Below are 15,764 nucleotides of genomic sequence, written 5' to 3'. Positions count from 1 at the left end.
TCAGTTGCACCTAAATCATGTTTGGAGAAGGGATTAAAAAATATTCAATACACCTCTGGAGGTTGAAATATTGCTTAAACAGCCCCAAGGGTGGACTGGGCAGGCCCAGACACCTCAAGACAGGCCAGGGGCCTGGGGTGGAGGAAGCCTGCCATGCACAGCCTTGGGGCGGTAGCCAGCCTGCCACTCAGGGTGTCCAGAGATGGAAGGAGGGGATTCTGCAAAGACTGGGCTTTCTTGTCTCAAAATAGATTTGGTTTTGGAGGTTACGGCTTCCCTGCTGGCTCAGGCAGTCAAGTAACTGTCTGCAATGTGGGAGACCTGGGTTCGATTCCTGGGTCAGGAAGATCCCCTGGAGAAGGGAATGGCAACCCACTCCAGTATTCTTGCCTGAAGAATCCCCATGGACAGAGGAGCCTGGTGGGCTATAGTCCATGGGGTCACAAAGAGTCGGACACAAATGAGCGACTAACACTTGGAGATTACACAAAGAAGTCAATGCCTTGTGAAGAATGAAGCTGAGCTTTCTTCTCTGCGTGCCAGCAAAGATGCTTTGGTTAACTACAGATGTCCCAGCCTCAGCACCACAGACATTTACCACTTGATGATGCTCCACCATGGGCTGTCCACTGTATTTAGGATGCTGAGCAGCATCCCTGGCCTTGACCCACTAGATGCCCCTAGCCCTTCAAGGTGTCATGATAAGGCAAATGTGTGCCACTAAGTTTACCCGCTAAGGTCTTCACGATTTCCTACCATCCTACCTCAAAGAGGAACTAAAGAGAACTCTGTTCTGAGGCAGTAGAGAACAAAACATATACATAAAAAATATGCACACCAGAAAATACATATGTATATAGTAGTATTTTATCCTGGCCTTGTGAATGACAAATATTTCATCACCTGTGTCTGAACTAAAGTCTTTAAAAATCAGTCTCTTCATAATACTTTCTCATAAGAAATCATTGGTGAGCAATTTGTTGATTCAGAAATGAGTGCAGAGACCTACAAGGCAATATTTTGCTGGCTTATGTATTCAAATTTCAAAAGAATGGCGGGTGGGCTATGATTTTTCTTATTTACCTGATGGGCAAATTGCACTGTATCATCTCATTAAATTATTAACGGCTGTTCCATTTGTTTCAATAAGTATTTACTACTGATAAAATACCTTGTATCTTATTTAAAAAAGCCACCCGATACGAACAGCTGACTCACTGGAAAAGACCCTGATGCTGGGAAAGACTGAAGGGGATGACAGAGAATGAGCTGGTTGGATGGCATCACCGACTCAATAGACATGAGTTTGTGCAAATTCTGGGAGATAGTGAAGGACAGGGAAGCCTGGCTTGCTGCAGTCCATGGGGTCACAGAGTCAGACACAACTTAGTGACTGAACAACAGCTAGTCACTGGAAAAGGAATAATGAGATAGAAAATAACTATGAGACACAGTCACTGAGCTTGAGAAATGGACAACCAGTTGAGGCAGGAAGGCTTTTAGCCCAAAGGGAAAGTGAAAGTCACTCAATCGTGTCTAACTCTTTGCGACCCCATGGACTGTAGTCTGCCAGGCTCCTCTGTCCATGGGATTCTCCAGGTCAGAATACTGGAGTGGGTAGCTGTTCACTTCTCCAGGGGATCTTCCCAACCCAGGGATCGAACCCAGGTCTCCTGCATTGCAGGATTCTTTACTGTCTGAGCCACTGGGGAAGCCCTTTAGCCCAAAAGTGTTTATATAATAATATGGAAGGCAGTGTAATGATGAAGGGGTAGTAGAGACAACATGGAATGTCTGAGAGAATTTTATGAAAAGCTAACCTAAAGTAGTCCTTGGGGAGCCTACATTTAGTCCTTTAAGAATCAACTGGAGTAGTAGAGGAAGAAATAGAAGGCTTGAAGAGGAAGACTATTCACTTTGATTTACATCAACTTTACATTAACTTCTTAAAAGAACCTATATTGTCTTTATAGCTACAGGGAAGGCTTAAAGCTTGGAGAAAGGGGAGAAAGATCAGCCTTCAGGGTATAACAGTAATGGAAAGAGGAACCTTGGGCTTCCCCAGGGTCAAGCATTACAGGGTTTAACCCTCAATTATACCTCTGTTGCACTGATGAACAAATAAGGCTCAGAGAACTTAGTTGTGGTTTGTTTTCCTTAAACTAAGTTCACACAAATTGAAAATGACAAGGCTAAGGCACAAGTTAAAATCAGACTTCAAACCCATTTCAAACCTGCTGAATGAGAACCTGCATTTCTGTTGTTGTTGTTTTAATTTACTTATTTATTTTAATTGGAGGAGAATTTTAATAAGATTCCCAAGTATTTCCTGTGTACATTTATATTTGAGCCGTTCTGGTCTAGGAAACTAATGTAAACCTACAATTTTGATAAGCAATCCTGGAAAAGGGAATGGATAATAGACCCCAAACCTTTGTTATTGACTAACATGTGGCGACCATTTTCACTTATATACAGGCTTTGCCAAAAATAACTAAATATGAGTAAGAACTCATTTAGGTCTCTTAAGCGATTTGAAATGTCAAACTCATAGACCAAGATGCTAAATTTACATTTTTAACCACAGCAAATGAATTATCACATTTCAAGTGATGGGATGAATTTAGAGACCATGAGAGACTCATTCATTCCTTCATTTAACGCTAATATATTGAGTAGCTGGTGAATACTGAATAATTCAACATGACTGTAAGTAAATAAAAATTATTCCATAAGGATTTCCATATTTAATTTTTGTATTTTTATTCCTTTATTTATATCAGAATGTAAAAATAGATCAGCCTCAATTTAGTTACTACTTTAAAGGAAATTTCTTGTGTCCAGGCAACCCTTGTGTCAGAAGTTAAGGCAAAAGCACTTTGTCTCTCCATCACTTAAGCTCTGTTTCCTTCTCATTAATTTTCTGAAGTGGGGCACGTTTGGGCCATAGTTCTTTCTGCCTTAATCATAGGTGATGATTAGTTAGGGCCAAGATAGGGTCCCTGGGTCAGAACACCAAACTTCAATTTCTCTAACCACAGTTTTCCATGTCCTCACATTCCAAGTGGTTAAGGAGGTTCCTATTTATGCAGCTTCTCCCACCCACTAGATGCTGAGCTAGATACCTGGACCTATATTATCTCATTTAATCCTGCCAAGATCCCTAATGAGCAGGTATTAACATTCTCATATTTTTGCAGGGGATACATGGTTGTTTCAAGAATCAAATAATACTCAAAAGTGCTTTGCAACCTGTCAATCTGGAGATTTGCAAATGCTCATTATTCCTCTTGGTAATAGCTGGTTCTCAGTGTTGAATAAACAAATATGTTTGAACCACATTGTAAAACAACTTTAAGCAGCATCTTGAAAGAGAGTTACCCTTACCTTACCACCCTCCCTTACCACCCCCAGCACTGACCTACAGGACTTTAGTCTAGAGGTACAAAGGCAGCATGGTGGCCTTGCCAAATGTGTTTCCAGATGAGTTTCTAGAATAAAAGAGAAACTGGAACCACTTCATTTGATGAGCTGAACCGTTATAATTGGGTAAGATCCTCATTGGCTGGGACCCTCCAGAGCCTTATTCAGCAGGCCAGGGGCAAGAAAATCACCCAGCTCCTGGGTGAAGTTTGTATGGGGACCTTGGCATGGCATGCGTGCATGGTTATGTCCGACTCTGCAACCCACGGACTGTAGCCCACCAGGCTCCTCTGTCCATGGGGATTCTCCAGGCAAGAATACTGGAGTGGGTTGCCATGCCCTTCTCCAGGGGATCTTCCTGACCCAGGGATTGAACCCACGTCTCTTTGTCTCCTGCACTGGCAGGCGGGTTCTTTACCAGTGAGCCACCTGGGAAGCAGGGACCTTGGGTCTCCTTGATCTTCCAGAAGCGACAGGCCATACTGAGCATGAGTTGGAAAGCCTGCCCATTTCACTCCTCTCAGCGTTAAATCCAATGCCACCAACCAAGAGCAGCTGAGCTCTGGACAGCCACGTGAAAGGGTCAAAGGATTGAGAAATAAATCTCTCTACCAAGCCAGGATATTCATCCTAACACCAAAGTTCGCAAAAACTCCCTCACAGATAAAGCTAGCCACGCCCCCAGCTGGCTGGGCCACACAATGGCATTTCCTCTGGTGACCTCTCACACCGTCTTCCTAGAGATGGGCCCTTTCACAGTGGAAATGACATAAATGGCTCCCGACCCTGGATATGGACTCGACCTATGAGCCCTGTTCAGGAAGGAAATGGAGACCTCTGAGGAAAGCATGTGAGAAGAGCTACAATTCAACCTGTGATCAGCAGACCTTTAATAAGAAAGGGTCTGGCCCAGATTTTTTCATGGACTGGAGTCCTCCTATGTTGCCCTGACAGCTACTCCAAAGTGCACAGTGCAAATGTCCTTGCTGTCTTCTCTGAACCCTGCTTCTCCTTGAAATGTATTTTTTCCTTCAGCTTTTGGAAGTAGGCAATTTCCAGAGTAGGCTTTCCTAGTGGCACAGTGGTAAAGAACCTGCCTGCCAATGCAGGAGACACAGGAGATGCGGGTTTGATCCCTGGGGTGGGAAGATCCCCTGGACGAGGAAATGGCAACCAACTCCAGTATTCTTGCCTGGAAAATTCCATGGGCAGAGGAGCCTGGCAGGCTACAGTCCATGGGGTCGCAAAAGAGTCATGCATGACTGAGCAAGGGATCACAAACACAGCACAATTTCCACAGAGCAACACTTAAGTCAGCAATCTGGGACTATGATTCATTTTAAAAACTATCTCATGGACTGAGTTTCATGGACTTCTTTTCCTAACCCTTTTCTATGCTCTTATCGCATGTTATAATTATGTCTAGACCATGGAAGCAACGACGTGTCTCTGTGACTCATTTCTGCATTGCCAGAGTTTACCCGGGGCTTATCTCCTTAGCCAAACACAAATATCCCTTGGGTGAATAAATAAGGGTTCTTTTCTTTTTCTTTTACAGGCAGAATTTGATAAAGCAGATGGGGGAAAAAATCATCTATAAAGACACGAAAAAGGTAGAAACTTTTCAGAATTTTCATATTGTTTCAGGAATAAGAACCTGGTCTATCTCCACATGAATAAAATCCATTATTTTCCTGACTGTTTTCCCCAATAGGCAGCAAAGTAGATACAAGCTGCTGACCTCTCTGCTCTATGCATTTTGTCCCAACGTCACAGAACACCCAGGGCCGCTACAGGAGGGGCTGGAGGCATTTATGTCCTTGTGCAAGCTCTTCCCTTCAGGGCTCTCCTCTGTGCCCAGCCCTAACCAAGACTGAAACCCCTCCTTCTTCCTATTCTAAGGGTGATGGCTGCTGACAGGGAGCCCAGGGCTACCCAGCTCCATCCTTCACTCACACACCCAAGGCGATCTACAACAAAACAGAAAGCTGGCCAACGGAGCTTGTGATTGGCCCAGGCTGCCCTGAACTTCAAAATGGTGCTTGTTTTAAAAGCCATTTCTTTTGAGTCCACCACTCACTGCTTCTTAAGAGTCCATTTTACTACTCGGCTTGGATAAAAAGGACAAATCAAAGTTCCCACCCAATTATAATTCCCCCGAGGGTTGTTCAAAATTTCCCATGTCAGCCAGAAACACAAATCGACCCTATAACCACTGAGTAATTTATGATACTGTCAGGAAAGCCACGATTGGATTACACCAATGAAGCCTTTATTGTAACAGTAAATGCCCAGATATAATAATACCTCATGTTCATGGAACGCTTACTATGTGCCAATCACTAGACTAGGCACTTTACAAGCATTTTCCTTTTTGATGAGAAATGCAAAATGTATTCTCCTCTGTCAGCCTAAAAGCTATCCTCATGGGTAGGCGAAGTCCTTAAGTAGTGTGCCCAAAATCTAAAACATAAAGTGAATTAAGTTTTAAGTGGACTTTGTAAATAGCTTTATCAGATTTTTCCAGAATGCCTATGTCACATACAGAGAATATATCCAGTCTTTAGCTTCATTCACTTTCTCAGGCTACTCTGTGTCCTCTTTATTATTTACCTATCCATTGTCAAAAAATTTACCAGTCTTTCTAACAATGACCTAGTTTCTGATTTGCCAGTGTCAGAGAATGAAAGGATTCTGAATATCACAGCCTTTAAAAAATACTCAGTAAAAGTAATTTCAGCAAATCCTACTAGCTTTAACTTCGTACCTCATCAAGATGAATTGTGTTCTTTCAAAACTTTTATAACTTAAATTGAAATGCTATGCACAAATAGATACTCCTCACTTATATGGACTCACTTTATACACTTAAATAAAATGAAGGAGGGACTTCCTTAGTGGTACAATGGATAAAAATTCACTGGCCAGTGCAGGGGACACAGGTTTGATCCCCAGTCTGGGAAGATTCCACATGCTGCAGAGCAGCTAAGCCTGCGCACCACAACTACTGACCCTGCACTCGAGGGCCCAAGCTCCACAAGAGGAGCCACCGCAGTGAGAAGCCTGCACTGCAACCAAGAAGAGCCCTGACCCGCCGCAACTAGAGAAAGCCCACCAGCAGCAACAAAGACCCAGTGCAGCCAAGAATAAAATCGATTACAAATAAATTATTCTTTAAAATAAAATAAATGAGTTATCTACATATTGGGACATTCGGGGGGAAAAATTACTCTAAGGGGTAAACCAGTGAGCCCATGGAAGCTGCTGTGATAATCCACTGGTTTCCACATGAGCATATCTTTTCTACTGAGGTGTTCCTGAGGTCATCTCAGATACATCTGTGTGAATTCAGGTCTGGCCCTTCAAGACAACCCAGTCTAAGTACACTGGCTCAGCTGGAGAAAATATCGGCATGGAGCTATCTTAAGACAGCTTTCTGGATGGCCCTTGAGGCACCTGACTCATTGGAAAAGACCCCAATGGTGGGAAAGATTGAAGGCAAAAGAAGAGGGCAGCAGAGTATGAGATAGTTAGATGGCATCACCGACTTAATGAACTTGAACAAACTCTGGGAGATAGTGGAGGACTGATGTGCTGCAGTCCATGGGGTTGCAGAGTTGGACATGACTTAGTGACTGAACAACAATGACACGAGGCATCAGCCACCGTCTATGATGGTGGACTACGGCCTGGCCAGGTTTGTGTGTAAAACCACACACCACCTCGATTAGTCCTGAATATTCATACAGGACTGATGCTGAAGCTGAAGCCCCAATACTCTGGCCACCTGATGCAAAGAACTGACTCATTGGAAAAGACCCTCATCCTGGGAAAGATTGAGGCAGGAGGAGAAGGAGATGACAGAGGATGAGATGGTTGGATGGCATCACCAACATGATGGACATCAGTTTGAGCAAGCTCCTGGAGTTGGTGATGGACAGGGAAGCCTGGTGTGCTGCAGTCCATGGGGTTGCAAAGAGTTGGACATGACTGAGCAACTGAACTGAATTGAACTGAGTCTCCAAACCCAAAAGGAAACCTCAGAAGTGATGGAATCACTCGAAAAGCTGGAGCCAAAGAGACCCAAAATAAGAGGGCAGCAGGGGGAACTGTGCTCTAGTCCTAGGTCAAAGGCCTCTGCCCAGGTGATGTGGGGCCACCCCTTTTATCACCCTCCTCTCCAATTTCCTCATCTGCAGAATCGGGATGAAACAACATAAACTTCAAGGTCATATCTGACTATAAAACATTCCTGAGGTTTGTGGTCAGCATTTAGAGATTTGAACACATCTGCCTTAGAGTAGCTCAAAAAGCCAGAAGAAATCAGCACACGTCATCTCGAGTGTATCTCTGCGCTGTGTGTTTGTGTGCCTAGTCACCCAGTTGTGTCCGACTCTTTGTGACCCTATGGACTGTAGCCCACCAGGCTCCAATGTCCATGGGGGCTCTCCAGGCAAGAATACTGGAGTGGGCTGCCATGCCTTCTTCCAGGGATCGAACCCAGGTCTCCCGCATTGCAGGCAGATCCTTTACCATCTGAGCCACCAGGGAAGGAAAGGCAGAAAAGAATTGCATTTATGTCTGGAGTCAAGAGCCAATCATCAATGATCACTCCTATTCTTGGTCTTCAAGGACAAGACATTGACTTTCACTGGTTTCCATGTTTCTGTTGAGTGTGTGTATGTCTGTGTGTGTCGGGGCGGGGGTGGTTTGACCTATGATAGTATTTCACTTTGCCTATTAAAAATGAGACCACAAAAATCTAAAGTCATGTGAACAACTTTTCCCCCTTCTATTTCTTCTGTGGACACAATGACCCTAAATGTTTCTGATACCCTGACTGGACCTTGCCTTCATAAAATATACATGACATCAGCCTCTCTCTCTCAAAAACAAAATTCCTTCAGTGTTATTCTCTAGAGAAGAAGAAAACTGCCCCAAACTTTAACCTGGCATTCAAAGACTCAAACTCTTCACCCTGCCCCCAATAGGACTCTTCCAACGGCCTCCCTCCCGGGCCCCTCCATTGGCACCCTGGGCTTTAGCCAGCATTGTCTAGAATCCCTAAGCTGTCTTGCCAATTCATGCCAACAGGTTTCTGCTGGCCCCACTCCCGAGGAACGCCTCACTCTTCTTTGATGCATAATCCACTGATCTGTCAAGGCGGCTTAAAGCCCACCACCCTGGAGCAAGGTTTCTTGTCTACTCAAAAACCAGAGTCAGTTCTTCCTCCTCCACATCCCAAAGCACTTCTCTAACCCATCAATAATGCACCTGTCCATCAACAAGTGTTTATTCACTCTCATGCCTCTGCCCTTCGCCAGGAGCTTGAGACACAGAACTACAAAACCCATGACAGCAACAATGTGGACCCTTATCTCACATACAAATAAAACAAGCAATGGTTAAAAAACAACTGTCAGGCAGGGTGCCCCAAAGGTCCACATTGTAACCATCATGCCATTCTAACCTCCTGGATTATTGCAGTGTTTTTATGCTCTAATACATTGCCAGGCACAATACTGATGGTTTGTGTGAAACATTTTATTTTGCTCTCCCATGTTTCTATGCAAGTAAGTACATTATTTCTAACTCATTGGGAAAGACCCTGATGCTGGGTGAGATTGAAGGCAGAAGGAGAAGACAGTGGCAGAGCATGAGATGGTTGGATGGCATCACTGACTCAAAGGACATGAGCTTGAGCGAACTCTGGGAGATGGTGAAGGACATGGAAGCCTGGTGTGCTGTAGTCCATGGGGTCTCAGACAGTTGGACATGACTTAGTGACTGAACAACAACAAATACATTATTAGCCCTGTTTTACAACTGTGGTGTTGGAGAAGATCCTGAGAGTCCCTTGGACTGCAAGGAGATCAAACCAGTCAATCCTAAAGGAAATCAATCCTGAATATTCATTAGAAAGACTGATGCTGAAGCTGAAGCTCCAATACTTTGGTCACCTGATGCAAAGAGTCAACTCATAGGAAAAGACACTGATGCTGGGAAAGATTGAAGGCAAGAGGAGAAGGGGATGACAGAGGACAAGATGGTGGTATGGTATCACTGACTCAATGGACATGAATTTGAGCCAAGTCTGGGAGATGGCAAAGGACAGGGAAGCCTGGTGTACTGCAGTCCATGGGGTTGCAAAGAATTGAACACAACTGAACAAAGCAACAACAACAACAACAAATGAACTAAAGCTAAGAAACATGCTCAAGAATTACATTTCTTTACACAATCAAATGACTAGAGGTACCTTGTGTACCTGTCTATTTCCCAGAATTCTCTGAACTCCTCAGAAATTATCCCAATAATAAATCATCAGGTGGTAAGACAGTCCTCTCTGCAGGTAAGGGAGGGAAAGGGGATTCATCATGGGGAAGAGATGAAAAGGAGAGAGGAGAAAGATGGAGCCTTAAGTTTACTGTTAAGAACATATCCCTCAAAATGTCTTCTTTTACTCTGTATATCATAAAAAGTTTTTGTACCCAACTGAGAAAATTAAAATACAACTTTAACATATTTCACAAGTATTTGGAAACTGTATTTTGTCACATGGGAAGATTCTAAAGAAACTAAAGAATTGTTCCCATGAAATAAGCATAAGCAGAATAGAAATTTGAAGGGGCTAGTTGGAACAGGTGAGAACTCATATAACCAAAACATTTTGGAAGACATATGTCTGACATTCACATATCCCCAGTGGCATCAGGTGACAAAATGTCATGATCTACATGTTAGATTAAAATCTAGCCTAGACTTACTGTGAACCCGTTTGAAAAAAGATACAGGGCTCCACAAGGGATGTCATAGGTGGAAAATATAAAAAAGAATGATACCAAAGAATCTATGGATGTCTACTAAATTTGTCAGTTTTCTAATAAAAAGCTTGGCAATGGTAGATGTAATGGCCTTTATTTCAGGAAGCCTTTCTCTAAAGTCTCTCAGGTCTGGCATTGGTGTCCCTCCTTTGGGTACAGTGTACCCAGAGTTTCCTCCCACGAACAGAGAAAATATTTACCTACTGGAACTCTCTGCTAAACTATAAGCTCCAGGGAGGAGGGGGACTGTTCCTGTTCACATTGCCTTTATGAAGCATACACTAAGTTACTTTTGCATGACCTCTCCAAAAAATCTACATCTCAGATACGGGAGGATAAAGGAAACAGTAGGTATAATGGGTCTGTCAACTGTCCATCATATAGGAGCATATAACAAAGGTGAACAAGTATTTGAGATCTAGTTTATCAAAATTCATACCATTAAATTTAAACCAATGAAGTGCAATACAGACCAGAATAATGAGTCATGTCCGGGTGGATAAAATATAATGTATATCTGGCTCTGCTCTTATTTATAAATTATCTTCAAGTTGAAAGCATTAGTTGCTCAGTCCTGTCTGACTGTTTGTGATTATGCATTGTAGCCCGCCAGGCTCCTCTGTCCATGAGATTCTCCAGCCAAAAATACTGAGTGGGCTGCCATTCCCTTCTCCAGGGGATCTTCCTGACTCAGGGATTGAACCCGGTCTCCTGTATTGCAGGCGGATTCTTTACCATCTGAGCCACCAAGGAAGCCCAGAAATTATCTTAAGAAATTATCTTACAGAATTCTTCATCATATATCAGAATGAATATCTGTAATATTATTACGAATAGAATTTAAGCTTTCAAGTAGGGTTAACAGTTGATCATCAGTGAAGCAGCTGACAAATATTTATTGGGAATTCATTATCTGCAAGATCCTGTAGTCAGTCTTAGGTGGGTGATGGAGCAGTGGGAGCCAAAGGTCTCTGCCTAACTTAGGGTGATTAAATCATCAAGGGAGACATATTGTGTGCTCAATTGACTAGATAACCAGGTATACACTGGAGTAAGTCATTGCTATGAGTTGGACTGTGGCCCCTAAAACTTCGTATGTTGAAGTCTTAACCCCAAATATTTCAGAATGTGACCTTAAAGGTCACTGAAGCTATAATTGGCTATGATGAAGTCATACTGGAGTAGAGTGGGCCCTTAATCCAATATGACTGGTGTTCTGTTAAGAAGGGGCAATTTGGGGCTTCCTGGGCCATCCAGTGGTTAAGACTCAGGATTCCGAATGTCGGTGGCATGGGTTTGATCCCTGATGGGGGAACTAAGATCCTGAATGCCATGTGGGGCAGTCAAAAAAAATTATGCCAAGAAGGGGAAATTTGAACACGAAGATAAATACACAGGAAGAATGCCATGTGAAGAGATATATGGAGAAAACAGCCACCAACAACCCAAGGAGAAAGGCCTGGAACACATCCTTCCCTCACAGCCCTCAAAAGGAAATCAACTCTGCTGACACCTTGATTGAAGACTTCCAGCCTCAGTAGTAATGAATTTGCCTGCTGATACAGGAGACACAGGTTCAATCCCTGGGTAGGGAAGGTCCCCTGGAGGAGGGCATGGCAACCCACTCCAGTATTCTTGCTTGGAGAATGCCATGGACAGAGGAGCCTAGCAGGCTGCAGTCCATTGGGGCACAAAGAGTCAGACACAACTGAGCAACTAAACAACAACAGTCTCCAGAAATGTACAATACATTCCTTTCCTGTAGGTCACCTAGTTTGTGGGCCCTTGCTGCAGCAGCCCTGGCAAATCAATGCAGTGATAAATGCTAAATTCTTCCCACAGATGAAGGCTTCTCAAGCTGGGCACTGCTGAGATTTGGGACCAGACAACTCTACGTAGTGGGGGCCCATCCTGCACCTTGTAGGATGTAGCAGCATCCCCAGCCTCTACCCACATATGCATCACACACACACACACACACACACACACACACACACACACACCACTCTTTCCCTGGAACATGCACTCTACCAGTGACTATTTTCAAAGAAGTAACAAGTCATAGAAATTCTAAGGAAAAAGTAAAAAGTCTAGCTCAGATTCCACTTACAACTTCCCCAATGGCAAATAAAGTAGAAGACTTTCAAAAATATAGAGCCCCACACGATCTATAAATGAAGCCCAAAAGTGAAATCCCATCTCTCTACCTCCAGAAGAGAAGGGCTACATAGGAAGGCTGAGATCTAACTGGAACCTTTATCAAACTATTATAAAACTATAATGAGATGACCCATTGAAAGGGATTATTTTGCAAATTAACTCCCGCAGCCAAAAGAAGGCCAATCAGAGTCAGAAGAGCAAAACAGTGATTTGGAACTTCAGTTTCAGCTAACTTGAAGTCAGAGTATGCTGAAATTGAAGTTCAAATAAAGATCAATTTTTCTGGGTTTGTACATTTTTATAGGTGGGACCAGAGGAAAGAAACAAGAGCTCCAACATTGTATGGTGTAACAGAGGAGAAGAAATTACTGAATTGTAATTTCTTGAAAACTCTGGAATGCATTCTATTCAATTCTCTTATATGTCACTTGGTTCACTAATCAAACTTTTGAATCAAGTTTGGAGCACTGAGAGGCTTCTTAAAATTCAATTAAAATGATGTGAAAAGGTCCACATCATGATAGCCTCCATTTAGAGATGCACTTGCCAGGAAGACTTTTTTCTTTTTATCTTAAAACAGAGTTCAGGAAATGCTAGTTTAATTTTCTCTTTGTTTCAATATTTTATGATTATCTCCCAATGCACAGTCTCTGAAAGCATCATTAGATTCTTGACTTGATGCGATTTCAAATGATGTGAAAGATTTTATTTGCGTGAATTCTATATGCTGAAAGTTTTCCTTTTTATTCCTTTTGTGTCTAGAAAAATAGTTGTAATGTACAAAAGTATATTCCAATCCTCTATATCAACACATGTATACTGAGAACTAATGAAAAAATATCCCTCTAAGTTATTGAGTGTTATTAAAAGAATTATTTCTCATGATCACTGCAGAATTCCTTTTCTTCAAATAATGGACTTATACTAACAGAAGTAAAAAAAAAATTTTCAAACAGCAGATACCTTAGTCCTTACATATTCAAGTAAGTAAAGCAAATCTATCACATTATGAGTGAAAGCACCCTCAAATTTCTCCATGCTTTTGTTTCCATATCATCAGAAATCCATTTTTGTAAGTGATGCTAAAGTCTCAGGAAAATATACTAACAGAACTCATTTACTTTCTCAGGTCAAAGTAATAAACAAAAATACCATTTTTTTTTGTTTTGGCCCTTTCAGTATGCTATTCCTTTCTTCAAAAATCTGATGTTTAGACTGTACTTAGGTCTTGAAATACCATGGACACCCAAATGTCATCTATTCTATGATTTTTTTGTTCTAACATAAGTGGCATGTTTTAGAACAAACAGGCTATGCTAGCATGTTCTTTGTTTAAATGCTGATAAGCATATTTTGTGAAATGGCTGTAAATAAATGCTTATAAGCATACTTTGTTGAGCAGCTATAAATGTGTTTCAGCCTACTGGGTGCTGTTTATATGCTTATATTTCTGTAATTAGAAGATAAAATCTACCAGGATCATAAATTGTCAGGCCCTCCTGGTGACAGTATAAATGACCACTAGCCTACTGGCTTGATTAGACAAGTGTTCAGGGCTCATAACTGAAGAATTTCATTTTCATCACAAAATGGGCTAGAGCACGTAAGTGTCTCCTCTTAAATTTGGAGATGTAAATAACTAAGGACTCCTCTGTGATGGGACAAAAGTAATGAGAAGAACTCAAATACCAAGTTTAAATATCAAGTCTTGGAGTTGCTGAATATCGAACCTCAGTGTGGTGTTTTCACACGTGGTCATTAAGAGCAGTGTTAATCCAATTACAGAAACATTTTTTTATAAAGAAAAAAAATCCAATCTGGCAGCTTTACGTTTTGGAAAGCAAAAACACTTACCTTTTTGAAAACAAACTTATGCTTACCAAAGGTGAAAGGTTGGGGGGAGGAATAAATTAGGAATTTGGAAGTGACATACACACTACTATATATAAAATAGACAACCAGCAAGGATCTACTATACAGCACAGGGAATGCTACTCAACATTTTGTAATAACTTATAAGGGAAAACAATCTGAAAAAGACAACATACATATATATAATATATGTATTATATATACACACACATATATATATAAATATATAAAACCGAATCACTTAGCTGTACATCTGAAACCAGCACAACACTGTAAATAACTATACTTCAGTTTTTAAAAAAGGGAGGGGGAAAGGAACGCCAACGTTCAATCATCCTACACATTCTGTCCCCCAACAAAAAAGGGCAGAAGGATCATCATAGTTTCTAAAATCTGATAGCCACAGCAATTTCTGGAGAATTTTAGCAGCACAATTCACGCACACATTGCTTTGCTGTTAAGAACTTGGGAGGTGTGCTTTTGGCCACCTTTGTGCATGACACTAGAAATCCAGTCAGCATCTGTCTTCCCTTGTCTGTATCGCCCCCATCCTCGGGCTTAACTTCCTAGATTGATCTGTACTAGTCATCAATGAATACTTTGAGTGAGGCATGCTGCTCAGGTGATAGGTTTGTTCCCCAAATGACGTTTGAAAGCAAAGATCATGACATGGTCCCCATAAACACAAGCCCACAACAGCAGCGAGAAAAAGTGACAGGAACTATTAGTGAGAGGTGATGATCTGCTCTGAGCAGTAATGCTTTTGATCATGTGATTCATTGTGTTTGCTCAACAACATGGTGTTGTGTGTCCTGAGAGGAAGGACTTCAATATATATTTACTCAAAGCTCTTAATTCATACTTCCTTTCCTTTTAATTGGCATCTTATGATCTAAAATTAGCTGGTGAACAGAATCGACAGAAGTGTCTCATGATCAGAGCAAACTCACTCGGCTGAGTTTGCAATAATTAGACCCACCGCCGCCCACAGATGAACAGACACCTGGAGACCTGGCTTATTTCTCCCCTGGGGCCTTCTCTCCATGTTTAGAGACTGATTTTTAAAATGAGATGGATAGTCATATTAATTATCATTCCCCGAGCCAGAGTTCGGTTCGGAGTTCCAGGGCAAAAATGAAGTTACACATACTTGCCCCTACCCTTACTGGGTTAAAAAGCTTCCATGACAAGAAATTCTTTCATAAATCCGAGACAAGTGGAACACTCCAGTCCACCAGTAAGCTGGATATCATTTACTCTGGGAATAAAAGTTCACATGTCCTCTAAAATCCCACATTTGCTCTTGGTATTCCTCTTCCCTCTCTTCTTTGTTTGGGCAGTAACTAGATACTAGTACGATGCCAGTGAAATGAGTGAGGAAAATAAATGCCCCCACAAATGCCTAAACCCAGATTTTATCTGCCATTCCTTCTTGCTCTCTCTCTCTCTCCTGCTCTCTCTCAACTACAAGGACTGAAAATAATC

General features: G+C 42.0%; 1 protein-coding gene across 5 annotated transcripts in view; it reads right to left on the bottom strand.

The window, feature by feature from the left end:
• MID1 (midline 1) overlaps positions 1-15,764 on the bottom strand; it is a 789,406-nt gene that overhangs the window by 123,289 nt on the left and 650,353 nt on the right. The gene's annotated exons all lie outside the window — the stretch shown is intronic.

The sequence above is a fragment of the Bubalus bubalis genome, chromosome X (assembly GCF_019923935.1).
Source record: "Bubalus bubalis isolate 160015118507 breed Murrah chromosome X, NDDB_SH_1, whole genome shotgun sequence".
NCBI classification, from domain to species: Eukaryota; Metazoa; Chordata; class Mammalia; order Artiodactyla; family Bovidae; genus Bubalus; species Bubalus bubalis.
Note: the sequence above shows the minus strand (reverse complement) of the source record. Positions and strands in the feature narration are given on the sequence as shown.